General features: G+C 37.3%; 1 long non-coding RNA gene across 1 annotated transcript; it reads right to left on the bottom strand.

Annotated features, from left to right (window-relative positions):
• Nucleotides 1-989: 989 nt before the first annotated feature.
• LOC148673715 (uncharacterized) lies at nt 990-26,405 on the bottom strand. Its single transcript, XR_015936095.1, has 3 exons — nt 26,122-26,405; nt 25,196-25,453; nt 990-1,337 (listed from the first exon to the last, which is right to left on the bottom strand). It is a non-coding gene; the product is annotated as an uncharacterized LOC148673715 (long non-coding RNA).
• Nucleotides 26,406-27,532: the final 1,127 nt, after the last annotated feature.

Below are 27,532 nucleotides of genomic sequence, written 5' to 3'. Positions count from 1 at the left end.
CATTCACAAATAATACATTTAGATTTTTGGTCATGGAAAACAAACTACAGACATGCTCTAGAACTGTAACCTAAAATTTAACACTATACATTTTGTGTTCCAAGACATTTTCTTCCATTTGTGGTGTTTGCTGCAGTTTAACACTCATGGGGCCTAACCAAGCCTCTGGATACACTTCTTGACCAGTTACAAGCAAGAAAGTACAGTATGGGTGCATCAGTTTTGCATTTAAAATGCACTAGAATATACCTAAACACCATTTCTCCCACCACAGTTATATTCTAATTCCCCTCATGACTGGTAAAGAACTTTGGGTTCAAGTAAATAGATGATCTATTTGAGATCAGCATTTCTTGATGAAAGCATAAATGGATAATAAATCCAACAGATATAAGGCAATTGGGAATAAAGGCTTTATTGCCTGGTATATTAAATGCCACTTTAGCAGAAAACTTTGTTTTAACGTTATGCCTACAGAATATCAAAGATGCTTTGTTAAGCTGCCAATAGGTATTTCTGTTCATTCTTTTGCCGTTCTTGCCCAGTGGCCAAGACAGGAACTCTCTCCTGATTAGAGGGTACCTTACAAGCTTTGTACAGGATCACAAAAAGGATAAGGATCAAGACGGCCACCAGAGAGTTGCATACAATGGCCACAATGGCGCCTGTGGAGAGCCCTGTGCTCAGACCAGATTCCATGAGGAAAGATGGCCCTGACTGAAGACTCCAGTCCTAAAGAATGTGTGCTCACAAGTCCTTTAAAAATGCATATGTAACGATGAGGCACTCTAAATTCCAAGCCAGCATACAGAGAGGTTGGAACAAGCAGATATCAAAAAGTCTCGGCTTCAAAGCTTTTCAGTCCATGTGTATTCATAACGAATGCTGTCTACTGGAGATAAAGTATTCTGTTATATTAACTTCAGCTAATTTTCCCTTACTTTGAATTCCCATATATTTTGTGTTATGAGATACCAAGGGTAATAAGATTTGCTTTAAAGATTTTTATTCCATCATCGTTATTGTGTGGCATCAAGAGTTACAACAGTTGGGCCAGCACATATCCAGTGTGGGCTTCTGCACTTTAGTTCAAAGCATTATTTGTTAATCCCTCTGCTGTGCGGGGAGAGAACAATAAAGTACCAGTTTTGGCTTCTGTCCCAGATGAGTGACCAAATATAATGACTCACTGGATGGAGCTTCAGAGAGAAGGCTGTACCAGATGTGGTTCCCCTTAGTTTTAATAACAGTTCTTCTTTGTCACTGGATGAAGTTTCAGAGAAAGACAAGACCAGATGTTTTTCCCCTTTGTTTAAAAGACAGTTCTTCTTTGTTTCCTGAAAAAAGCAAAACATATTGGATTATAGCTTTAAGAGTAGAAATTTACACAATGTTAACTTAGTTTATATTGTTTAAGGCATCTATACATAACTATATGCTACTGTAGAAAGATCTTAAGGATCATAAATACAAGCAAGAGTTCAATATATGAATGATTTTATATTTACGATTTCCATTAGATTTTAACTATTCTTGTTATTGATAGGAAGCAATAAGAAAAAGGATTGAGTGATAAAGACTAATATTTATGACATTTAACCATGTAAGCTTGTTTTGTATTCTCCACAGACTATATCTTGGAAAAAAATCATTTTGATACCAAGACTGTCTTACACCATTAGGTTGTTAAAGCTACAGCAATTATAGAATCAAAGACCCATTGGTACATGGTAGCACAGCAAGCCTATTAAATAATGATGTACCAATAAAAAAAACCCAACACTGAAGTTGCTTAAAATGAAATGAAAGTGGTTTAAAAACAAAGCAGGCATTATCCACTGTGATATGGACTGCACAGTCATTTTTTGTAAAAAAAGGATATAGACAGGGAGAATCAATCCACTGTAATTCTACTGTACATTTTTATGATCACTGTATTGTTTTATTTTATTGTAAAATTAGTTTTTAAAGAGAGAAATAATTAAGCATGACAGCATACAAATATAGACAACGATAGGGTGGTACTAAGCATTTGGCCATAGCAGTAGTTTTCAAGTCACCATCTGCTCAGTAAGCACTTCAGACTTTTTTGAACTGCATTTGATGTTCGAATTTTGACCCACTCCTACTGTGTCAAAGAGACACATTTACCAGCATAGATCGGCAGATGCTGAGTTTCTTAATTATGAGTTGTAATACAGATAATAAAGCACAAATCTGTTTATTTTGTTTTTTCAAATATAAGAAAAAAAACATTTAGAGCCTTTTACACGGTAAGGCATTTTAGGGGAGCATTTTGAATTCATTGCCTTGCTCAAGTGTATAAACAGCCAAGTTCCACCTAGGATGAGAACTCAGAACCTTCTAACCTCAATTTCCTTTCAGTGCGATAAAAAGTAATGTTCTGACCCTATAATGATCAGAGCTGCAAAACCGGAAAATGGAAACCAAGTTTTCTGGATATTAATAAAAAAAATATGGATTTCATTTTTTACCAGACTGGGATAATGTAAAGTGCACAGGAACATTTCCAGCACAGGTACCTGTAACTCTGCATTAAGCTCAGAATGATCTCTTCCTCATTGACCTTTCCAAGGACAAAACTTGTTTACCACAGAGGTATGATTTAAATGCAGCTTAGAAAAGTAATGTTCTGCTTCTCTGTTGGATGCGAATGGAAATGAAGCTCTTTGAATCTACATAAAAATGGCGTTTCATGTTTTACAATGAGCAATGCAAGCCCTTCATCATGCAAAGCCAACAGAAACATTTGCAGCACCCTTATCTGTGAATCTGTTATAAACCCAGAATTATCTTTCAAGGACAAAGATTGTTGGCCACAGATGTATGATTTCCATGCCTCCTCATGCCATAATTCTTGAATTTAACAAGGTAGAAGGTAATTAACATACAGTATGTGGGTACAACAGGTTTTCTTTTTTAAACTTTGAAAAGCGATTCTTTAAATACAGTATTGGCAGAGAAAGTAATATTAACAATAATACTCACAAGTGTGCTAAATTATAATTCAGTTCATTTTTAACACATCATAATATGCAATAGGGGAAAGATTTAGAATGCGATACTGACAACCCCACCCTGTCTGCCTCTTTGTGAATAGTAAAGCAAAAAACGCCCAAAATGATTAGCTTGAATTTTCTGTATGTATTTTTACTATACATTTGGAAAAATATGCTGCAAAGACGATAGCTCAAACTTTCCTTTTATTAAGCAGCAAGTATTTTTAATGTAGATAGTGCAGAAGGGCCGCATGACTACACAACATTTCAACTCCTACAGGACACTGTCCACGTGGAATCTGGATATTGTAGTGCTTAAAGTCAACGACAGGCAGTCACCAGGGATTTGCCCTAGATTTTAATCCTAATTTTAAACATTTTACACCACTCATGTGAGGAGGAAAAGCAATGAATTATTTACACATTACTACTCTGCGATGCACTTGAGCATTGTGCGTTCCACTGGAAACAGAAAAAATAGAAAGGTAATATCGAAGTGCTCAGGAGAAACCTGAAGTATGTAGAAAGCAACAACAAAAAAATCACTGTGGAATAACAGTAATTTATTGCGCAGTAAGCTATTTTGACCTCAGGGTTGAAGGTATAACGTAGGTGACTATAGCACCATATAAACATCCTCCTTTTAGGCCTGCTCTGTATGTGTCAGATGTGGTGACTAAGAAATTCCACTGTTTTATCATTTTTTTCCTTCTAACCCAAAGCATGTTTACAGGTCTCTTAGAGATGCTGCAGTTAGAGCTATCACCAAAACAAAGAAAAGAAAACCCCTTAGCCCTGTGCAGTTGGCTGGTTTACAAACTCTTCCTGTGGTTTTAATATTGTCTTTCACCTTTAAAAATGCTTTGAATAGCATGTCAAAGTAATCATTTAACGAAGGTATTGATTCCATACACACCTGATTGCATCATTACATAGCAGGATGCAGTGTACAATATGTGCCTTGATATTTTCACATCTATTATGTTCCCTGCCATTCCAACCTTATTTTTATTTGTCCAAAAGAATGGCAGAAATTAGTTGCATGCACTGACACACACAGTATTTTATTTAAAAAGGTAGCTCATTAGAGTGTGAAACTGTTGAAATGCACTGTACATTTCATTCCCTGAATATAAGGTAAAGAAACTCTTGGTCTACAGATGCATAGCCAAAGGCGACTCAAAAAAACATTTACAAGTAAAGTAAAGTCCATTGGTGCTTCTTTGTCAATTCCATTAAGGATTCTGAATACTTGAATTAGGTCCCCTCTTACTCTTCTATGTCTTCAGGTTCAGTGCTTGTACTGTATACTGTGAATACAAGACATTCCTTAAAGCAACAGAATGTAATCTAATTGCTCTCCCCTGAACTGATTTTAGAGCTGCAATTACATTTTTGTATTATGGTGACCACAACAGTACACAATATTCCAAATGGGGTCTCACTAATACATAATGCATTTTAACATAACATTTAACTTTAGTTTAAATTATATGCTTTTAACAACATATCCTAACATTTTGTTTGCCATTGTTTTTGCTTCCTCACATTGTCTAGCTAAAGAAAATGACACGTCAACATATATAGTTACTCCCTGACTGTAAATCAGACTTCACATACAGTAAGTCTCAGTCTTATTCCACATTGTGTTGTGTGCATCTTTTCTCATATGTACACATTGGAATAACCTCTGCTGTGTGCCTGCAGTGTTACTCTTTTGGCTGAAAAGCGTTCTAGTTAGAAAATCGAGCCAACCCTGAAGATTAAGATTTGTTAAGTTTTTTGCAAGGCTCCTTTTTTGGAGTTTTGTTATCTATCTAGCAATTGTCTCCTTTTTTCAACCGAAAGTGAAGCGGCGTGTGGGGAAGCAGAAGTGGGACAGCAGGATTGCGAGATCACGGAGGGGGGGGGTTATTACCTTTAGAGAGTGCCTGCAAGTCACAGAGGGGGGTCCAGAGAGAGAAAGAGCCTAGCATTTGCTTATCCGCCATGTGGTAAAAGACAAGAAGAGGTTTAACCTTCTACCATTGTAGAGGGGGGATGGGGAAGGCAAAAGAACATTTCCAAAAGTTCATCACCAGGGGGCAGAACGCTGCAGTACTGTAAGTCAAAAATAATAATAATAATAATGTGGTATTATTACAGTACTGTTAATTATAATGATAGCAGTTGTGAGTGTTAACGTACTGTATAATTGTGCATCCCAACAAATTCTAATCGGGCACTTCTGCTCTCTTAAGGTATGAATACTCATTGGCTGCCAACAAATTAGTAAAAATCTTTTCTAGTACCCAGGCTTTCAGTCTGGTCAGAGACAGATGTCTGTCACACACATTGCACTGCTAAGACATTACCTGTTTCACATTTATCAGGACCATCTTTCTGGTGAGACATTAAGCCGAGGTCCTGACTCACAGATCTTCAGGCATTTCTCCATAAGAGTAGGGAGTTGAAGTTCAAGTTTATTTGTCAATCCAGCCATATACAAGCATACAGAGGAGCGAGATATCGTTCTCCAGGTCTACGGTACGAATACAGACAAGACACTGACAAGACAATGCTATAGACAATGTAGACATAGACATTTCTGACTGGGTACAGGGTACATAAAGTGCAATGTGCATAGTGCAATTGGTTGCCATCCTATGTCATAGTTCTAGCTGCTATGGTAAAGGGTTTCCCCCTCTTCCCCCACTCTGTTGGTGTCAAACTGTTGCAGTGTCTTCCCTCAACTCCTTCACCTCCCCAATCTCCAAACTACTGTATAAACATGGTAGATATTCTGTGAACACTCCTCTTTTGGAGGCTCCAACATTAACGCAAGTGATAATTCACTATGGTTCCTATCCTGCGTCCGTCAGCACAGTTTACCTCAGGCCACTATTCTGGTTTGCTGTAGTGTCTTGTGCTGCCCCAAATTAACATCACGCAACAGCATAAATTCCCCCATAATTAATTCCCCGGGGAACACACCCCTTTACAGCCTTCATCAAACCCCACTCTATCGCAAATGACCAGCCCTAGGAATCCCATGAAACCAGTTCAGCAACTAGAGGATGGAAGAGGGACTAATTATGCTTTTATGTCTTTTACACAAGACAGCTCCATTTGTGCAATGCCAATAAAGGCAAGGGCCCACTGGCACCAGGCGGCTGCCAGCAAATCCAACAAGACACTTTACTGTAGTGGTGTTAAGCCAATAGAGGAATTGTCATTCAACAGTAATACCAAAGGGGGGCAGGGAACACTCTGCTTCAACAGCATGTACAGTGGTGCAACACAGTACCGTTTTCTGAAACGAAAACATCTGAGCCTTCCCAGACCATATGAAGAACGTAGCTCCCTGGGAACACTGAGTACACCTCGGAGAGTCAGTGATATGTCCTATGAATAAAATTAAAATGTATCAAGCTGATTTTTCCAAATAGTGTCCCATGAGATGGCATACAAGTCTTAAATACCCAGAGGTCATGGGATCTTCCTCCTGTACCTGTACTGTAATATCAGAGTAACTGGTAGCTTTAGGGATATAGAAATTATTGTCTGAAAAAAAATTATTCTGTTAATCATCTAATTTAACAGAGCGTCTTATCAAAACATTTTTCTTATTACTATTCTACACAATTACTAATAATTCTGTATACTGTATGTGCTGTAATAAAAAAAAGATAATTCTAATAAACCGGGGAGTGTGACAATATTAGCGTTATACACTATTGTTACATACAGTATCTGATTTAGAGCTGTGTTGGCAACATGATGACAACATCCTGTCTCAACAATGTAATCATTCTATTTGACAAAATTGATTGTAGCTACTACAGTACCCATACAGTATGATTAGGACAGTAAAGCACTAATACTGTAGGTTAATAATAATACAGTAACACTGTATTACTAATAATACAGTAGCTAATAATACAGCAGTTAATAATAATGCAGTAATACTGTAAAGATTTGTCTGAAAACCACACGCTGGTGCGGTACTTCAAGGAAATTGCAATATTAACAATGCTGTTGACAATATTTCAGTTGTTTCAATTAGTTTATTGCCAGACCATGAAATTCAGATCAAAAACTTACATGTTACATTTTAAAATGGTAGCTAAGCCATGAATTTTATATGTTTATACAGTATAATATATAAACTATGTTAGATTTTCAAGAAATTTGGTTATTATACTAAAAAAAAAAACAGATCTAATGAAGCAACAATTTTATTATTACTCTTTCTTTATCTCACGCAACACAAGTGTGCCCAATCTTCTTTGGGCAGTGAAGCGCCAAATTCAGTATGCCAAAACAGAGAGCAATATACCACAGTTTGCTGACCGCAGAAGTTTCTATGCATGTTCTAGATGGCTGGATCAGTATACAGTATGGCTGTATATGGCTGTTGACATAAAATAATGTAGACTGACAGAATGGCACTGGCTAAACCCACTCAGAGATTAAGCCATTTGCTAAGATAGATTTTTTCAACTACAGAACATAACAGCTGCACTAATAAAAATAGTTTAATATTACAAATGTCTGGATTGTGTGCTGCTATCTCAAATAGCTACTGTATATGGGACTCACCTGTGCAGACTTTCACAAGAGGTTCCATATTCTTCCAACTTCCATTTACTGCAGCATGTTAACAACCGACACTAAAGAAACAGCAGAGTCCACTTTCACTCTCACTTAATGTGCTGTACGTTATTGACAACTGCATGCTTGATTTTACTATGACTCTGTCTCCACCTAATGTTTCTGTACCTATTTAAAGACACTCTCCTATTAAATAACCAGGAGACACATCTATGGAACCTGACACACAGCCCAGACCAGCCCTACTGTTAGTGAAAATGTAGTACCTGCTGTGATATGAAGGACACTGACATAACAGAAGTAGCCTGTGGTGTGTATTTGCATATGTAATATGTCAGCAGGGGGTATGCAAATGAATTAAACAGCATTACATTCATAATTTTTAGACAAGGCTTAGCTGAAAATACCTTCAAGCATTACTTGAAAACGAAAGGTATCATAATCTACATTAGCTTCTGAACAATTTACAGAACATGTAGATTTAATTTAGTAGTGTAAATAATGCGTGTTAGAGTTCAGCAATTTTTGCAGAAAAAGAATGACAAAACTTTTTTTTTTAGCTGACAAAGCGTCTTTATCACTGAAGTAGATCTTTATACCTTCATCCATTTTTAGGTCCCTTCTCCTGATGAGGGTCACAAATATCTCTCTACAGTTTTTTCATAATAAATGGTCAATGGTACTGTAAGAATAATACTAAAAAATAGAAGATACTGTACTAGTGGAAAGATGTATAGCTGTTTCTGTCTGTCTCTGGTTGCTATACAATGATTACTTAACATACAGTAATTAAAATTATTTTTTATACTATTAAAACTGACAAAACTAAAAATATTATTTTAACAAATAATATTGTTAGTTAAAATGGCAAATCAATATTGAATGAATAACACCTAAAAAGAACAAATAAAATAACGCATGGGATTCCTTAATCTGTTAAAGCAAATGTACTGTAATGCCACATAATCTTATGCTTCCTAGGGGACAGTGATAAAATGTGTATCCTTTCATTTTCATGGAGAAGAAAATTCACAGAGGGTTACACATTTACAAGAATGCTTTTGATAACACTGCTTCCCAGGGTTTCTCTTCCACAGTCAGCCTTGATACACATGGCAGAGACTTTCCAATATCTGGCTTTCATTATTGTATTACAATTCCATTTGATTTTTTAGCTACTTAATTATTTAATTTGTAAGCTTGTCACTTTGTTTTTCTTCCCCTGTCCAATTACCCACAAATCTAAATCAAATGTTTTCTATCGATAGAAGCCAAACTGATGGAGGTCCAGTCATGTGGGTACACAAACCGTTCTCATTATATGACTGCTACTAAGTTGCCACACTCAGGTCAAGCATACCAGCCCTCTTTTCCTTTCTTGAGCACCAGCTCAACCATGTACAGTACGTTGAACCTTTTTTTTTGTTTTACTGAGCTATTGCCCCTCTCTCTTCCATAGTCTGCAAACTGGGGGAAGTACAGTATGTATCAGCACAGAAATCTAACAAGTGCACAATATACCTGGGTAAAACCTCTGTATCCTGCTTTAACCTGAAGAGGCAAATAGGACTTTGACTGTTGTTTGGCACAAATTCACACAGACTGTGTTCTGTTTATGAACAGTGTTCCATTTCGGATCCTTTTCTGGTAATTATAAACCAGATGCGTCATGTCAGAAGAGATGTCATCTGAAGAAGTGAGAGCAGAAACTGTTCTTTCATTCCGATCATGCCTTCCTCTCTTCCCCTCTTAACTCCCTGCTATGTGCGCAGTCACCCTAACCAGCCTGCTTGCACTTCTGTACAATCTCCCCTACAACAAGCAGAGATTTATTTTGACTAAACTCTTAGCCATCTGCTTCATCATTGAACATGAGAACTCATTAAAGCCAGCATAAGTCTAGTATTTCCAAAGATAGCTCTGTGAGGCTCAGCTCTCATCACCCCCTTGGTAAGAAATGTTTCGTATTCCAAGTACTTCCGTTCCTGGAATTATTCCGCATTTTCAGAAATGTTACCCATGGGAATCTATTTGTTTTTCAGAAGTGCTGCTTTTGAATTTTTAATGTCACTGGTGGATTGTCCACCGGGTTTAATTTTAAAACAAAAAACTTTTTGAACACCGTTCTCCTTATTTCAATGCTTTGAAAGTGTACCACAATGTATCAGCTGAAATAAATTACACCGCCCTTCAAAAAGTGTTATTTTATTGTCATCATCCTTTCGGAATTCACATGTCATTTTGCCACATTTTTAGTACCCTTCTTAGATATAAACATTTTTGGTCATCTACTCTATATACTGTATGGGTTACAAATAACACTGGACATGAGAGGCACCAGAAGCAGACAGCCAGAAAGAAATAGCTCTAAGATTTGCAGAGTATGAGACACGATACTGTTATCGACGTCTCGATTTATACAGCAGAGTACAAGGCTACCCATGAATAAAAGCAGAAAGGTAAATATCGTCTTGCCACTTTCACTTTTACTGCCTATGCAGGGATGCACAGGGATGATAACAGAGGGTCTGACCGGATGTCTTTTTAATTACAGAAAGTCTCTTCTCATCAGTGCCAATGTGAGATAATGTTCAGTTGAAATGCTCTGTGAGGATCTGTAATGCTCTGTTTCTCTATGCTCCTGCAGGAGGTTAATTAATAATTTGTATAAGGTCCATGTTGAAAGAAATGTTAAAGTTATTCCATTGCCTCAGTAACTTTGAATAATTGGTCTTGTGACAGTCTGGCAGGCTAGCAAGGTGAACCTACTGAGAGAAAATATACAGTAACTAAACTTTAAGTACAATCAGCAATCAGAAGGAACAAGAGCAAGTAGATGTCTTAAAATATTGTTCATCTTTCATGACACAGTACCATTTCCTCATTCACAAGATTGTTATTGAAAATTAATTGTGCTCTGACACCTCTTTCCTTAAACTGTTAAGGAACAGATTCATAATATTTTAATGCAAGGAGCTATATGGCTTTTTCCAGTGAAACCTTAATACTCACTATCATTTGGGAAAAACACAAGGAAATCATAATTAAATCAAAATGTATGATCATAATTAAGTTCATAATCATAATTAAGTTAACATTTGATTCATATACAGATTCATATAAATTCCTGATATCCATATACTGAAAATAAAATGTCTAAACCACAGTCAAGTATTGTACATTACTATCTAAATCTTGATTCAGATGAAAGGACAAGGTCTGATTCCTCATATAAGTACTGTATGTTTACTCAGCAAAATATTGGTTGTTTTCAATTTTATCATAAACAAGATAAAGATTTGTAGAAAATGAACCTTTTATTCTGAATATGCAATTTTGATCAACTAAACCTGCCATGAAATCAAAAAGCATACATTAGATATCCAGTGAGAACTGCTGTACTTTACAATGGTAAAACTGATGTTAAGAAAAACAGGAACCTCTTTCTCTTCAAATAACATATTATCAATATGACACTATTACACTATTACTATTACAATTGTGATACTATCACAATTTCCCTTCTTTCCAATTGGTAACAATGCCTTTGTCACTATTTAATCATACAATTCATTAATATTTATTTCATAACTCTGCCCTGAAATAAAGTATTTCAAAGTTCTGCACTTCAGCGGGATTTAATTTCTGCTGCACAACATCAATTATTAAATTATACTGAAAGCATTATTCTGTTTTGTATTTTAACAATTACCATGTAATAGGGGACTACTGCCTACAGTAATTCAATTTTGGTTTTACAAAATATGTGTTTTTTCAGCTTATTATGGCCTTCCAAAGCATTCAGTTCAGAAGAAATATTCTTATAAAGTGAAACAAAGTTCTAAAAATCCAGTCATAAGCAAAACTGGCTAAAGTGGTCTTTGTGGGCTCTATTAGCATTGTCGTTTGCAGGGTGTTGTTGGCACAGCAGATATGATACCAAGCCTTTGTTGTCACACAGACACATGGCAGGACAGCAGCAGAAAAGCATGGAGATCATGTGACTGACAAATACAAAAACAGGATGAAAGGTCATCCCATTGGCAACAGGGGGACAGTTTCTATTAAATAAGACAGGACATATTTCTGAACAGGCCCAGCCTAAGCACTAAATACATCATTATTAAAGACCTTTTGGCCCTAATACCCAATCCATTTACCCTCATTTGTCACAGTGGAAGAATAATACATGATATAGAACAACTATTCCTATTGCTTATGTTTAAAGATTAAGTACAGTACTACTGCCTTTGTCATAAGTTGATCTGCAAAGAACTTGAGTGGAATTCAGGAGAAATCGGACCCCTCTGTTCCTTGTCAGATTGCTTATTGTGGGCTTTCACAACAGATTACAACAAAAACAGCTTTTTGGAAAAGCCAAAGAGTTTTTCCAGTCACTCTAATTTCTTGCACAGGCTTAATTAAAAACTTTATGTTTTTCTGTAACAGACATCTCTCCTTAAAATAAAATTTCTGCATACTGCCAGTTTATCCTGGGAAAGTTATACATTCAAGATTCACTTTTTCTTTAATTGAAAATTAAAGTTCAAATGCTGAATACAAGCTTGAGTTATTCACAACTTACATTCCTCTAGTGTAAGGAGACAGTATTGGTTCATTTGGTTGTGAACTATATATTTTACAACTAATATGAAAACAGACTATTATTAAATATGATAATTACTAAAATAACCAATAAGCCACCAGATGAATGGACTAGTCACCTTAAAAAAAGGAAAACGATCTACAGCACTACACATGCAATTTTATAAAATGCCTCAGGTACCATGAAGCATCTGCAACATGCTCATTTTAATAGAACATCCTGATTTAATTAAATGAGAGTTTCTACTTCCACAAAGTAAAAACAGCATACATTTTTTCCAGCTATTTCTTTTACTGAAAGAGGAATTTAAATCATAACAGTTTACAGGTTTTTACAGTATGATACCATTGAATTGGTTTATATTTTATTTCAGACTTTAACTGTGTAGCTTTATAATAACAGACTCCACTGTGGAATGCATGGCTCTAGCCATGCATTCTTATTGGTGGTTACCCAGCTTGCAGACCCAGTATCATAATGAAATGAAATTGATGGACACTGCAGACAATTAATTCCAAACAGCTTTATAGAAATTATCCCCTTTTAATACTACTGTTAGCAGGGTAATTGAGGAGGAGCTATTGTGCCATGTTGAGCTTAAAGGGAAATTATGCAGTTCAGCTTCTCAGCTAAATCACCTTTGGGTCTGAAATGTGCAGAGATACTGCTGCTAATTGCAGTCCTGGTTGTTTCAAGTCTTCACATTCTTGCAAGCCAAACTAGGTGTATTACCTAGCAATACGGGTAAGGACCACAATTTTACTGAATTCAAAAGAACAAGCAATGCCAAGTTCCTACCATATCTGTTTAATTTAATGCATGTAATGCTTTTTTTTTCTTTCACTCTGGATATATGATGATGGACAATAGATAATGCCTTAATTGTTTTTTTTCTGGAGGTCTATCATCACAGGCAGGACATTTTTAATACACTGGAGCAAATCTGATGGACCCAAATTGCTTAGAAGGTTGGATCTCTGACATCTACAGTATATGAGCACTTTTTCAGAGAACTGAGCAATGGAAAGGGTACAATGGCAGGAGCTCTCTTATTGATGTCAAACTAGAGAGAGAGCTCCTTGATACAGTTTCAGTATTCAATTTGTCCTAAGAGTATGGAGTGTCTGATAGTTCTGTCAGTCTAGGCTTCTGTGATCTCTCAGTCTGAGAGGACCTAATCCTGTCTGCCTGCAATCTCTCTCCTCTGGCCTGTGTTAAACAACACTGGGGTATAAGCTCTCCCTTTGAATGTGGTCTCTGATGCCCAGTTTTTCATGGAGGTTTTAGCTTTGGTGAGGAAGGAGAAATCAGAAGCAGCACATAATTGTTAGTTGCCACTAAAAGGTAGACTTACACTAGCTATAATAAACTCTGCCATCAGATTTCAAGTTGGGGTCCACTAGGACACTAGACCTTTAAAGAGTTAAATGGAACTTAAAACACTTAAGACATTTCATATCTTAAAGGCACATGGAAACAAGGAGGGTTGCATATCATATATGGAATGCTACAAAAACAAACACAAAGAATCTTTGATAACTAATTTGTTTTTAAATTTAAAAAAAACACTGAACCCTGTGTCTGCCTCTATTTTCCAACTAGTAAAATCTTGCCTTCAAACAGACTTGCTCACCTGGTAAGATTGAAACCACCTCCCAAACATCAAGATTCCCTTGATGTGAAGGCAGAAAACAGAAATCATTTTAGAAAAAAATACCAAATATGAAGAGTTCTATAATATAATATATAAATATCATTTCTCTAACAGTTCCCATCTTTTCTCAATTTGATGACTTGTATGCTTACTCAAAGGTTTTTTTATAGTCCTTGAGATGTGTGCTCTTACTGGCAATAATAACACGTTCACAAGAATGGAACAAACAGAAATATGTTGTGTAGCTTCACCCCCTAAAGAAGAGCAAGTGCAAGAACTGAAGCCAGCTCAGAACATGATCATCAATTAGTCAGCCATACTATGTGGAGCCATAGTATGTGGAGATGGCTGTCAAAAACGTTGTACCATTAAATTCAAAATGCTATTTTGGGTTCCTGAAAACAATTTCCAAATAGAGAAAAGGAATCACTTCAAGCTTGCCAGAAGCCCTCACTCGCCCTACTGTACCTTCTGTCTGTCTTTCCCATGCCTGTCTCAGCTCGGTCTAGATCAGTCTCAGGGCTCAGAGATTGCAGCATTAATGAGTGAGGACAAACATGTTAAAACACAATTGCTTTATCGGCTCCTGAAGTCAACCCACCATTGTCTCGCCTGAGCTGGGAGCAGTTCACAGCCTCTGGTTGCCACGGGAAACCCCTGCATATCTCCTGAGCCTGTGAGGACCAGGTGAGGCTCTTCACCACTGTCTATTCACCATTTTCCCTTCGAATCAGGCACCCAATCATCCAATCAGCCCTCCAATTAGGCACCACTTTCAAGCTTCGAAATCTCACTGGCTCAGTGCTCTGACATTGAGCTGCCTAGGGCAGTGCAGTCTCTAGCCTGCTTTGAGAAAACTGTTTTCGCGAAACCATGGATCTTAGAGGCTTCTGCTTCCTGATTACCACCCGCTGTCAGCACTGATCCAGTGATGTGTGTCCCCCGTCAGCATCGACTCTCCAGGCCCTGCCTGTCAGCCTCGGCTTGCCATACCTTTCCTGACAGCCTCAACTGGCCAGGCTCTTGCTGTCCCCCCCGACTCGTCGGGTTTTCCCTTTGAGCCTCGGCTTGCCACCAGGCTCTCCCCGTCAGTCCTTTTTGTCCGTCAGCCTGATTCCCAGCCCATCTGCGTCTGCCAGCCAGCTTTCCTTCTCTCACACTTCGGCTCTTCCGAAGCTTCATGGAGAAACCCAGGTCCTGCAGTTAGATCTCAGTCTGTCTTTTCTCCCGTGGCAGTGCGCAGCAACCGGTTGCGGAGTAACAACGCACTGACCCAGTAAAGTCAAAGTAACAGGATGATGTGGGAATAATTTACATGGATTTTGATCTGTATGAAATTCTAGAAGGTAAGCTGGTAGGTTTATAGAAGAAGACAGAAAGCATATTTTCATAGGTTACAGCATTATCAGAGTCTGACTCTGAAACCAGCTAGACCATTATGTTTGTTAATTCACAGTTATTAACAAAAATAAAAAAAGAAAAGTAGCCATAGTCTTACTGTCTAAATTTAATCTTTGTACATTTATTTCATTAGTCTCATTGATGATGAACATATTCACATTTCTTGCCTAATGACATTGCACAGATAATAGTGACATACGACCATTTCAATCAGCTCTGCCTGTCATAATACTATCTACCAACATTTCCAGCACATGAGGGGGTGAAATATGGACATGCTGACCTGAGTCAGGTTTATGAGGAATTGGAGACAGCAGGCCTGTTATCTCTCGAGACTGACCTAAAATGTGCAGATTTATCTCATTTCAAAAAAGATCTGTGAGTAGTACAGTACAAATGGATAGTGATACAGCAGATTATTTTTTCAATTTTATCATAACTGTAATTCATGGCAAAGATGTCTATGTTTGATTTAAAAAAAAACTTTCAGCATAACACATTCAATACCTTCACTTCAGTACAACAGCTCAGTCAATTTGTACCACACATCATGTATAAAAAATAATCCATAATTAATGTTTGCTAAATTTCTTTCAAGCAGGAGATCAATACTTAGACACGGCATCACCACTATCACATGGTGTTATAGATTTATTTTTTTATTCCTGATAATTAAGAAAGTTCTCTTTGGACTATTTCTCTCTTCAAGCATACAGGTACTGTAGGTAGTTATTCAAAAATGGTAAGCATCACATAACTTCAAATAAGGTAGCCAGGATTGGTACAGTATACAGTATACAGAATATTTCTACAGAGAACTGCAAAGTTAAAGTGAGGAACAAACTTGATTTAACTTTAATCAACTCTAAGTAACTCTATGCTCATGTTACTTATTTGTCATATCTGTCATCAAATGCAATGAAAAAACTTCATTTTGAAAAATTTTGAAAAGCATTCTAGTTTCAAACACGGTACAAAATGGCACATTTTTTCTGTTGAAGCATGACCTTATACGGATCTACAGAAATTCTGTATAGACAACTAAAAGGTTTCTTTACAGGACTTTTCTGTAAGACCTGCACATTATTTGTATAAGGTTTTACACTGATGAACCCATTCAGCAAATATTTCTATCTTCCCAAAATGCCTCTTGCAAACAAGAAGGGGATCTGACCTCTTGTGTGCCTCTTGCAGCTTCTAAAAGCTGTCGTATTGTGGTAAATTATTTTTGTTCTAATGAGGGGATTATTTTTTTAAATAGTCTGTCATAACAGCAAATAGTCAGATATAATGACATGAACTCCTCACTGAGATAAGGAACATTTCTGTCCACTATTGCTTTGGTTCAGTATGAACACTAGACAAATCTGACCATTGCCCCACTCTTCAGTCTCCTGTCATGTATTTTTAGAGACAAATGAGTGCTGTTCAATACATAGAGGAACCTCAGTTAGAAACTGAATTGATTGTTTCATGCATTTTTCATCAGCATCAACTGCTACCAACTTTGATAGGCTTCTGTTTTTTGTTACTCTGGAATAGCAAACTCCACACAGATAATACCCGAGGTCCAGAACTGAACCCAGGGCCTTGAAGGCAAAACCTCTGGAGATACAGCACAGTGGTATAGTGGTCAGCACTGCTTCCTCGCAGAACTGGGTCCCGAGTTCAATTCCAGACCCCTGGGTGTTATCTGTGTGAAGTTTAAAGTTTGCAAGGGCGTCCTCTTCCTCTAGGTGCTCCAGTTTCCTCCCACAGTTCAAAGGCATACTGGAGGGTTAACTGACTTCTGGGAAAAGTGACCCCGTATTGGATAAAGCTGTTTAAAATAGATGGATGGAGGTATGGAAAGAACTACAAAGATCATGTCTCAGAACTGCAAACTGCTAAGTTTGCAAGAGATCTCCCTACATTAGATGGAGGCTTTTCACCCTGTTCTGAGATTGACATTCAGTTAATGAGTGAAACAGAAACGAAAGTTGTTATCATATTCTTTTACAAAGTGCATTCATTACAATAGGCAGCAGTGTGGCACTGTCATTACAGCTCTGTACTCATAACAGGAGGGTTGATGTTCTAGGTGGGTCACTATTGCTGTACACTTAAGCAAGATATCTCACTTAAACTGCCTCAGAGAAATGCACAGCAGCATACAGTATATGGGTACAAATGTTAGTTGTTTTGGAAGAAAGCCAAATGGGATAATATCTTACTAAATTTGTTTAGTATACGGTAATTTGGGTTTAAAATGATCTGTTATTTATTATGTTTAACTGTCTACAGAAGGAAAAATCTATATTCAGACTTCTTTGTTTTTGGACAACTGGTAAAAGCCAGTTCAATCAGAGTTTAGGATGAGAGCTTTCTTTTTCCGCCAGTGTACAAGTACGTAGCTCTAGGGATTTTAGAATGTAAGGAACATTGAAGTGTAACAGTGGAGTGCTGTATGACTGGCATGCACTGAAGAGGTTTAACTGGGGAACAACATTAGCTGCACAGGAAGAAGTAGAGGTTAATTTCATGCTGGAGAGCAGAGCGTATAAAGAAAAAACAAGTTTGGTATCCATGAAGAAGCCTCAACAGCGGAAGACTTGCGTTTTCTTCTCTTTCTCCTTTCCAGCCCACTTGTATACTGTATTTGCAGGTGCATTCATTAACTTGGTACATGAGGATTCTTCTGTTTTTTCTTGAGGATGGTGCTCATGGGGAACTGTGGAAAACTGTGCATTAAATTCAGAACTTTCTATTCAAACGTCGTAATGGGTCAGATAGCCTCCTCTTCTGATTTTCTTCTTGATTGTAACCTTTCTTGTTCTTAAGTACAGTATTATAATAGGTAAACAATAACAAAGTTAATTAGTAAGTACATAGTGTAAAAGTGATGATCCCAAAGAAATTTACTATAGGCAAAGTGCCACTTCCTCCACTTTGAGTGCAGTACACACCTACAGTAAGTGGCCTGCAGCCCCAGTACACTGCACATTAAGGAGATAAAATTAGAAACTGCTTCAGCAAATGAACAGAGCAGGAACCTTAGACAGCACAAAGTGGAATTTGGCGTTATCCCCCCTTCTCTTTCTAAAAGTGAAATGGGATCTTTAACAACCAAGTAAACCTGACCTTGGATTCATGTCTCACCTGAAGAACAGATTCAATATCAGGGCATTGGAATAGAAATTCTGGTACAGAGGGAAATAATGTCAACTACTGGTCCAACAACACACTTTCACATAAAGAGGGAAAGCACTTTGGGATTCTTTAGGATACAAAACAATATTTAAATTCTCTATTCGAAGTTATACATTACATTAATTTCTGCAAACTCTTGTTTTAAACAAATCTAAAATTAAAGTGCAAACCTACAGAAGAGTAAACAGTACACAGATAAACAATTTACATTTGCACATGTTGACATTATACATAGAATTTCATATAGTATTATCTTTCAAATGGACAATAATATGCATATTTTGAAAACAAATCAAACACAGAAACTTTTTGTGAAATACATTTCTCATGTATTGTTGCTTTATAGGAAGGCAGAAAACATAACTTAACACAACCTAATGAACACATCCAAGTTATACCATGTATCACCTTATAACTGCTGATACAAGTGATTGCTAAGTCCCTACAGCAAAACAATTAAATTTAATGGCAACAGAACTAGGTAAGTTCTCTAATCCCCCCAAAAAGTAAAAAGAACGCAAACAATTATATACAGTATAGATATTTATATTTAAATATATTATAGATATTTATATACATATATTTAAACTCAGTGCAACCAGAAGGATAATAACTAAAAAGTAATACCGTCACAAGGTTTCGCTTGCATAGAGTTATCGTACACATTGCTTTAACGATAGCTATATACTGGTACAAATACTTAATGACTGGTTTGAACTTAAGGTTATTGAATGTCTGGAAATTTAGCTTCTTACCTTTTCCTGGTCGACATGTTTAAAGTCAATCTCCTGTAGAGTACTGTAGTTTTCCTTAATGTTCACTGCTACTGTCCCTGTAACATTCTGGCTATCACAAAAAGTGTATTTGTCTAACCAGAATTGTGCCACAGTGCCATTTCATATGCTGTCAGCACCACCCATAATTTGACAAACTGCTCCTCAGCCAGTCCTCGTGGATACACTCCAAACAGGAATAAGTCCACAGATATCTCTGTCTCTTCCAGACCATCTTAGCTATTCTAGGAAAAGGCAAAGAACAGTTTCTGTTACCTCATAGCCATCGTCCATTCGCCTTGTGTACATCACTGCTTAGCCCTGAAGGACGTCATGCGCCACCAACCAACCAACATCCCAATGTTAACACTCATCCATACCTCACTACTGTCCCTTATTGCAAACCCTTTTGAATGAACATACTCTACTAACTCTTTTATCTAAAAAAACCATACTGTAATACCTTAATCTATTAAAATCTCTGTCCATGCCTTTTAAACCATTCTGCACAGAAATAAAAACTTTAACAATGTAAAATAAAACAGAAACTCAAAAGCTACTGTATAGGCAGTTTTTACATCGTTCATCATTCTGTGAAAAGAACCCTAGAAACCCCATTTGACATGCCCTCATCTCATTTTTACATAAAACAATAAAACAGGGTAATCTCTCCCACTCTTCCATTTTTGTCTACATGTTTCAATTCTCTTTCAAAAATCTTTCCAATTCTGCCAGATCACCACTTCTGTGAGAATGACCCTGCATATACAGTACAGATGATGCCACGTTGTCCATACAGTGCAATGCACTTGCCCACTTCCATTTCTGATCTGAAACTTTTCAGTAGAGGTTCTGTACAGCACACAAACAGTGAATTCAAACAATGTATTCTCACTGACTCCGCCAGCACCCCATTCACCAGAAACGTGCTCAGAATTCCCATTGTACAGCAAGCCTACCCATGCTAACCCCCACTTCCCCAGGACATGACAAATCTACTGGTGAAGGAATAGATCATACGCTTTTTTAAACTCTAAATTTACTAATGCCTACTGACTATTTCCGTCTCTTGCAAAACAGATAGCTTCTCTTACTCTGTCCTGGCAGTCTGATCAAGGAGGTTTATTCCCCCAAAACCCTTTTTTTTTATTATTATTAAAGATAAACCTTACTTAAAATTTGTGTTCAACAAGCAAACCAGACTACAAGTTTTTCAAATCTTGTCTTGTTTTTTTAGGGATACTGTCCCTAGCCGTTAAATATATTATAAAACACTTTCCTTTTCGCTCTCCTTAAAACATTCTCACCACATCCGGCTCCAGCAAATCCCAGTCCAAACTGAGGGTCCCTCTCTCCACAAATTTTCTCAATCCTTATAAAGTAGGGTCTCAACAGATAAAATAAGATTGCTTTATTGGCCATATACAATGTCTTGTATCAGGAATTTGTCTTTTCACATACCCCAGCTTGATCACTTTGTTTGACTAAAATTGCACTGCTGACACATATTGAATATGCTGCCCATTATTCTACAATAATTACAATAAATGCATCAATTTGTCTCAGATAAAAAATCTTGCATTTCTTGTGTGCAATTAAAATTATCTAGAGGTGTTTATCTCTTTTTCCAAATGACCTCCAACTTTTCTACTCTGGAGAAATGTACAGCTACATTTAAATTCAGAAAATTAGTTGTCAGTAAAGAAAACAAAATTGCATGTACTGTAAAGGTGCAAGATGGAAATCTGCAAAAACATTTTTCCTGCAGACTAATGTTCAATAGTCAGACTGGAACTCATTCATTTATGCACAACTAATTTAACTCATCAAGCATCCCTGCCACTTCTATGAAAACATTTTGCCTTAAATAAAGCAATCTGAATGGTTAAAGGTCAGTACAATGATCTAATCTCTCTCCTGTGATAGTCTTCCATGAAGCCGATGTTGCCCCTGTTGGCAGGCTGGCCTTAGAACTAATTTCTAATCATTAAATACAACCTTTCCACATGATGTTCCACAATAAAGCAAAGTGCTTCGATTCAGAAGAGAATTAAGAGAGGAAACAGATTACCGACTCAGCTTTCTGTGAGAATACAACACTGGCTATTAGACATGTAGTTCAATGTTCCATTAAAACTGAATTAAGGATCCATGTGGGAATAATGTAAGCGCTCTGCAGTGACATGAGCAGAGTCGTCAGCACTAAAGTTAAGGCTGTTTTTTATGGCCTCCTGAGTACCCTATCACCACTGCGCAGTAAAGGCTGGCCCCTGCAGTCCAACTCTGCAGATCTGAGCTTGGGTTAAGCCATGAGTCAACTGTGATGAGGACCCAAATGGTAGCGCACAATTGTCTTCAGGAATGAAACAGAGAGGGGTACAGGACATGCAGTAAGGCAGAGTAACTCTTGCCAAACAAAGTACAGCTAATTAAATAAGAGTGCTACATGTTCTAAATGCAAAATGCAAAAAAAAAATATTTCCAGTGTAAAATATGAATGCAGTACCTGTAAAATATTGGAAATTGAGGGTAAAGAAGAAAGAAGGTTGAACAAGGTTAAGATATGTCCCCAGATCCTCACTAACTTTTCCAGATGCACTACAGAAAGCACACTGACAGGTTGCATCACAGTGTGGTGTGGCAACTGCAGTATTGCTGACCGCAAAGCCCTACAGTGGGTGGTGACGCTGCCCAGTCCATCACTGGGGTTGCCCTCCCATCTATACAGGACATTTATGACAGACGGTGCTTGGGGAAAGCTCTAAGCATCATCAAAGACCCCACACATCCCAGCTACAGACTGTATGACCCTCTACCATCTGAAAAACGGTACCGGAGCATTCTGACCCGGACTACCAGACTCAGAGACAGTTTTTCTCTATCCGCACTCTTTCCGCACTATCAAACTATTAAACTCCCAGCCTCTCTCACTCTCACCTCACCTCTCACCTATGATCTGAACCTCACAGTGCCTTCTTTCTTACCAAAAACTCACACATTGAAATCTACCTCTACCTTACATGTCAAGAAGCTCACTCCCCATCATTTCTATCCTTTTATTTCATTCTGTTGATGCATGTTTTTACACATCTGATGTTGTTTTGCACATTGCCTGTTGTTGTTTTTTGCACACTGCCTGTTGTCTCTGTCTTTCTTTTATTATACAATTGCATTGTTGTTTTTTTTGTACTACGTATCATCTGAGAGCTAGCTAAATAGCATTTCATTATACCATATACCTGTATATGAGTATAATGACAATAAACTTGAACTTGAAAGAGGAAAATTAAGATAACTGTGCTTATTTCAGAATAAGTTCAAATTTACTTAAACTGATATATCTTATAAATGACTTGCAAAATCCTATTGAAGATATCGCCACACTAACAGTGTAAAGTGAAATGTGTAACAATACACACAGTGGTCTGAGAAAACTCTAATTGAATAACTAGATAATCCACCCATACAGCACTGAACTGGAAGAAAATTAGTCTGCTCACAGCTAACTGGCTTTCTAGTGTATTTTCTTCATGGGTATGTCTGAATGTCACTGATTTTAATGTTTTTATTTTTTTAGATTTGGCAGCTTTGGGAGAACAGAGAAATCCTAAGGTTTTTGATGCCCCAGCTCTGTTTTGATTGTCTAAAACATGGGGAGTTTAACCGTTCATTTCCCAAACTTTTCTGGACCTGAAAAAAAATGAATCAGAATTAAACAGCTGATTTCAGCACTGAAATAAAACAGCTTGTTCCACATTTTTCTTTACCCTTCCATGGTTTGCTCTAGTGAGGATCCTGCAAAGGAAAACAAAAGTGGTTTCTACACTAACTGCCTGTGAGTAATAAGATATACTGTAAGACAGCTTTCTATGAATAACTGAAGTTAAAAAGCGCATACATTCTGATCATCCTCTAATTTCTTTTCTACAATTCCCACTGCAATATTAAATTATATTATATGTTATATAATATTAAATTATATGTTATTTTCCGCATTCCAATTAACCAGACTGGTTAGTTTATTTTGCTGTTTCTCTTCCTGTCACATTCTCAGGAGTCTTTCAAGACACTGTTAGTTGGGACTGGCCAAACGGCCTCTTCTTGTTTGTAACTTTATACTCTTAAAGACAGCATTGATAAGCACTGTCCTTGTATCGATAGAGCTCACTTTATTGAAGCTACTATTTGACAATATCCTCTTTTTAGCACTGCATAATAAAACCTTTTTACAACAACTATTTCTGTTTGTCCAAAAGGCCCTCAGGAAGATTTGTGATTTATAATACTGTATTTAGAAAAAAAACAACAAACAAATGTGTGAAAACTGAAATGTTTGAGATGAATGTGATTCAGTAGGATAACAGCGTACTATGTTTAAAATATAGCAACATGACTTTTGTTTTATGCATAGATTATATCTGGAATGCCTCCTTTGTGGTCACCGTTCATTAAATTAAGGTATGTTTTGAGGTTTTTTAGAGGATTACAAATACTGAATACAATTGTCTAGAAAATTCCACTAAATCTCTTATTGGATAGCAACACAGACACAGTAGTGTCTAGCAGCACAATCACTGGACAAAGAGTCCAAGTTTTGCTTTTACCATACAATTGCACACACAGCACCCTTTCACTCATTCTGGTGTTTAAAGATGCTTAAAGTAAAATTAAATGGAAAGGAACTACCATACTCTTAACCATTAATTACAACATCAATTGTACTGCTAATGCTGCTGTTCTGTGTTCTGCAGAGACCTGTGTGCAGCATTGAAACTTGAGTAAATATTTGTGAATTCATGCCCAGTATAGTCAACACAAAAAGCTAAAGCTGCAATCAAACCATGTGGATTGCACAAATCCCCTTTAATGTTACAATTTGGCCTATTATCTTTTACTATATAAAAAGAGACACGTTCCGAGACACCCAGGGAAACAAGTTTTGAAAAATAAAGTCAGAACTTTCATTGCCGACAGGTGCGATGGAAATGGTGGCCTTGATACGTGTTCCACGCAATTTCTAGTGAACACCGTGTAAACGGTAGTCAGCTCGTTTTGGAAATTTTTGCCGGCTGGAAGCGATTCCAGTGAACAATTGTGTGTCAGTAGTGCACAGGGAAATAGCTGCACAGAAATCTCACAATAACAGGGATTGAGGGGGCTGATCCTCTAGTCAATCTGCTATTACACAACAGTCTTATGAACGCACAGACACGCACGCACTAAAGTGGTTTATCCAGATGATCTGTCTTGGCTAAGCTAAACAGAGACATCCCCATTTTTTTTTTAAACAGATTTGCTTGTATGACGTTCCTCCGGGGTTTTCTAAGAATGCATCATACATTGTAAGGCAAAACATACAGCTAGTCATTCTCTCTCAAAACCCTAGCTAAATATACGATTCGTTATTAACTTAATATTGGTTTGTTCAGACGAATTCATAACCCGGTGAGGTTAAATGCATCGCTTCATTAATTCTCATAACATTGGTAATAATAATACAAACACAGGGGATTCGAAAAAAACAAGTGAACTCAACTAGCAGGGTCGCATTCATGTCAATCAGACGGAGGGGGTTAAAATAAATACGGGAAGGAAGAGCATCCTCGTTTCCAGACGATCGCTGCTCTTTAGCCCTGACTGAACTTTCAGTTTACGGTGCAACAATGTAATTTACCAAGTTGAGACTTTTCCACAGCGTTAGCTCGGCATTACTCGAGCAGAGCAAGGTGCGCTGGTAAACACGGTACTGAACATGTACTCATTCTTTTAAGAGTTCATGACTGTGCACACACAGGTTATAGGTGTTCCCCAGATAAGGTTATAGACTATATGCGTGAAAATAACTGCCTTATGTGTTTAAGGTGCAGCAGTCCATCATCCTCCTCTAACAGAGATAAGTCATCTATAGAACTTCTTTCTAAATCGATTATAAAGCGACATTTGAAAGCAATTTGCCTACCTGTTCAATTCCACCGACGAGACGACATACTATTTAAAATCCTCTTCAATAACTACATTTCCAGGTTTTCATCCGAAGTAGCACGATCCATGACACGGGAGAAGAAAAAAACTGTAAGCGTCAAAAAAGGTTATTTTAAAACCATGAGCTCTTCCGTCAATTTATCACAACAAATCTGATCTTCGTCTTTTCGGGCGTGTTAACGGATGAGTCGGAGACTGTAAACAGCAGGACTGGCGTTCTAATTCACAATTTCGGCTGTGAAGAAACAAGGAGAAAATGGGAAGGAGAATAAGGGAGAGCCACAACTCTAAATTGTAAAGAGACTAATTAGTTATTTTATAAAGCTAGAAGCAATGTAATACGGAATTCACCGGTTGTTGTTTTTTTTTTCCTATGCGGCTGTCACACTGCTTCAGCTGAACAGGCACAGTGAACAGTATCTATTTTTAAGTTTCGATCCGTACGGCTCATTAAGTCTTATTTCTTCTCTGTCTTAACAGCTCGTAACCCCGGTATTCCACACAGCCTGCCCTTTTGACCGATAAATTATTTAAACCATAGAGGCTGTATACTGCTTGTGTACATTTATGGACGCACTGCGTCCAAAGACAGTCACTTACGCTGCAGTTTTGCATATGGTCTTTCAACTTTCTTGAAGACATTCACATTGTATTGAAGAAAATGCCATCATGCGTTACAAATACACAAAAAATGTAATTGCATTCGATACTGGAGATATTTCGATTATTCACTCTCTAGTACACAAGTTATCGAACAAGCAGGAGGAAGGCAACGCTGCGTACTGAATCTTAGGAAGAGCTCTGAATTCCCAAACATCAGTTCACAACTTCTTCAATGTAGTCATCGGTTTTTATAAAGAATTAAAGAGGTCCTCAAAGATATACTGTACAGTATCCGCTTACCAAAAGTTGCGCAGCACGACAGGGCGCAAAACAGCAAGGACCAAGGCATTGTATCACAACTGCCCCTCTCATTCTCGCAGGGACAGTATTGTCTGCAAAATAACTCCATCTGACCTCCCGAGGGGCCTCCTTCCTTTCCCATTGGACAATCCACCGTGAATTTCCAGAGATGGATGATCCTGGTGACGTCCGATTGGCGAGTATCGAGTATATGGATGTCTTAGCCCCCCCTAAAAAAAACTTCTGTATAACAGGTGAAGTTCAGGGGAAATCGTGTAGCTACTGTATGGACTGTAATGTTCATTCATATCACAGAATGTACTTTTTTTACAGCTCAATCCGACCAGGAGGAGTTTTTGTTTTCCTCTCTTGCAACTCACTAGAATTATAACATCAGAGACATTAAAAACTGTAAGCCTGTGACAATGAAGATAATACGATTAAACATTTTGCCTAGTTGAGCAACGGGAAACTTAGGGCTGGTGACGTACGTTTGATAAAAGATGACTTAGTTAATCGGTGCCTTGAGCATAGATTAACTTGGGTTCCAAATTGTTTTGCGAATTAAACTTTTATGAGACAGCCAGCTTGTGTGATTTATTCTAACAAGCCATCTGAACAAGATGTTTGCTGTCAAAATAGATGTTTTTTTTTTTATTTTATGAGCATTTATGCATTTATGAGCTCAAGCTACCATTAATATAACTTGACCAGTAATATAAGTAAGACAGATAAGTTTATGGTTCTGGTTTAGGTTTGTTCCCCTTTTTATGCAGTGGTGTTAACATTTGCAATTGCCCAATCTGTGTGAACATTTCATATTCTAATTGAGACTTTGAAATATCCTGTCTATGAATACTTATTTCTTTATCTATGGCTGGGAAAATGCCACCAGGCCCTGGTTATTAATTAGGTTTTAGTAATTGTAGCCCATGTACATGTACAGTGTCAAAAGAGTAACATACTGAAGATGAAATCTCACAAAAGCTTACAAACAGGAGCTGTGATAAAAACAAAAAGGCTGTGAGATCCTCTGATATAGATTCAGAAACTTTAATCTTTTATTAAAAGTTAAATAATAAACTAAACTTGATTAAACATTGATTTCTTAAATTAGAAAGACAAAACTGTAATCCAGCATGGAGCATATGTTGTAGAGGAGAAGAGTACAACTAGCAGATACAATGTTGTGGAAATGATTTGGGCTGTGTTAACAACAGACAGTGATATACTGTACTTCTAAACGTGAGACAGAATGCCTTTACTATGAACAAGAATGATGGAAAATTGTAGGTTAAAATGGCAGCAGAAATTAAAGTAACCCTTTTAAGAACCTTTCTAAGTAGATAAGGGGCTTATTCCAATCTTCATTATATTTCAAGTGACCCAATCATTTTGACTACTAGTGTAT

The sequence above is a fragment of the Lepisosteus platostomus genome, chromosome 4, assembly GCF_059453375.1.
Source record: "Lepisosteus platostomus isolate fLepPlt1 chromosome 4, fLepPlt1.hap1, whole genome shotgun sequence".
Classification (NCBI taxonomy): domain Eukaryota; kingdom Metazoa; phylum Chordata; class Actinopteri; order Semionotiformes; family Lepisosteidae; genus Lepisosteus; species Lepisosteus platostomus.
The sequence above is the reverse complement of the archived record's forward strand: the minus strand, read 5'-3'. Positions and strand labels throughout refer to the sequence as shown.